This window comes from Mustela putorius, unplaced genomic scaffold (assembly GCF_011764305.1).
Source record: "Mustela putorius furo isolate JIRA1106 unplaced genomic scaffold, ASM1176430v1.1 tig00000905_pilon_pilon_pilon, whole genome shotgun sequence".
In the NCBI taxonomy this organism is placed as follows: domain Eukaryota; kingdom Metazoa; phylum Chordata; class Mammalia; order Carnivora; family Mustelidae; genus Mustela; species Mustela putorius.
Genome location: NW_025421511.1, coordinates 6,959,645 through 6,961,765, shown reverse-complemented (window position 1 = coordinate 6,961,765; position 2,121 = coordinate 6,959,645).

The window sequence follows — 2,121 nt, the reverse complement described above, 5'->3', positions numbered from 1 at the left end:
TCTTACACTGTACACAATGATAAACTCAAAATGGATAAAAGAACTCAATGTAAGACAGGAATCCTTCAGAATCCTAGAGGAGAACATAGGCAGTAATCTCTTCGATATCAGCCACAGCAACTTCTTTCAAGATATGTCTCCAAAAACAAAGGAAACAAAAGCAAAAATAAACTTTTGAACCTTCATCAAGATCAAAAGCTTCTGCACAGCCAAGGAAACAGTCAAGATAACAAAGAGGCAACCCACGGAATGGGAGAAGATATTTGCAAATGACAGTACAGACAAAAGGTTAATATCCAATATCCATAAAGAACTCCTCAAAGTCAACACACACAAAACAGATAATCATATCAAAAAATTGGCAGAAGATATGAACAGACACTTTCCCAATGAAAACATACAAATGGCTATCAGACACATGAAAAAAAATGTTCATCATCACTAGCCCTCAGGGAGATGCAAATTAAAACCACATTTAGATATCAACTTACACCAGTTAGAATGGCCAAAATTAGCAAGACAGGAAACAACATGCGCTGGAGGGGATGTGAAGAAAGGGGAACCCTCTTACACTGTTGGTGGGAATGCAAGTTGGTGCAGCCACTTTGGAGAACAGTGTGGAGATTCCTCAAGAAATTAAAAATAGAGCTTACCTATGACCTTGCAATTGCACTCCTGGGTATTTACCCCAAAGATACAGATGAAGTGAAAAGAAGGGCAATCTGTACCCCAATGTTTATAGCAGCAATGGCCACGGTCACCAAACTGTGGAAGGAACCAAGATGCCCTTCAACGGACGAATGGATAAGGAAGATGTGGTCCATATACACTATGGAGTATTATGCCTCCATCAGAAAAGACGAATACCCAACTTTTGTAGCAACATGGACGGGACTGGAAGAGATTCTGCTGAGTGAAATAAGTCAAGTAGAGAGTCAAGTATCATATGGTTTCACTTATGTGTGGAGCATAACAAATAGCATGGAGGACAAGGGGAGATAGAGAGGAGAAGGGAGTTGAGGGAAATTGGAAGGGGAGGTGAACCATGAGACACTATGGACTCTGAAAAACAATCTGAGGGGTTTGAAGGGGCGGGGGGATGGGAGGTTGGGGGAACCAGGTGGTGGGTATTGGAGAGGGCACGGATTGCATGGAGCACTGGGTGTGGTGCAAAAACAAGGAATACTGTTATGCTGAACATTTAAAAAAATAAATAAAAAATTAAAAAGAAATATTATAAAATAAGGAAAGTGGCATTTTAATTAGCTGTTCCTTTGGTGAGGGTCCACTTGTGCTGAAAATGTTTATTCCTTGATTCTTAAGTATTTCGTAATAGTTATTGATGTCAAGTGTGTATGTAAGTCACTGAACTGGAAAAGAAAATTGGAAGTAAGACATTGGCATGTTCTCAAAGACTACAAGCTCAGAAGAAAACAGATATGAATAAATAAAGATGTACACAAGCTGAGAGTCCAGAAAGACTCAAAGTGTTTGCTGTAAAAAGGGGCAGAGAAGAGAATGTTAAAGAGAAAATCTCTGGACCCCTGAAGAGGGCCCTCCCTGGGTGTCCCCCTGAGCCATGGTTAGCACAAGCCTTCTGTAAACTCTCCAGGCTTCGAAGAAGAGTCCTGATGGAGTGGAGGACATGGTGCCTGAGCTTACACCAGGGTTGAGAATATGGGGTCAGCCCTCCAAACCCCAATGGTAGGCAATAATTAGCCTGAGACTATATACTGCTCTGGTCCCACCTAGCAAATCCTCAAACGAGAGCCAGAGTATCACAGTGTTTCTAAGTAACTGAATACCTAGCATCCAGGGGAAAAAATCAAGAATACTTATAGGAACACAAATATATCTGATCTCTTTTTTTTAATTTTTTAAAATTTTATTCTATTTTTTCAGTCTTCCAAGATTCATTGTTTATCCATATATTGACTTTCTAATCGTATTATGACCACATGATTCAGGGAGATAAAATGGGAGTGTCATTAATGATACAATTTTTTAAATCTTTCTTTTTTAAGTTTTTATTTATATGGCAGACAGAGATCACAAGTAGGCAGAGAGGCAGGCAGAGAGAGAGAGGAGGAAGCAGGCTCCCCGCTGAGCAGAGAGCCCGAC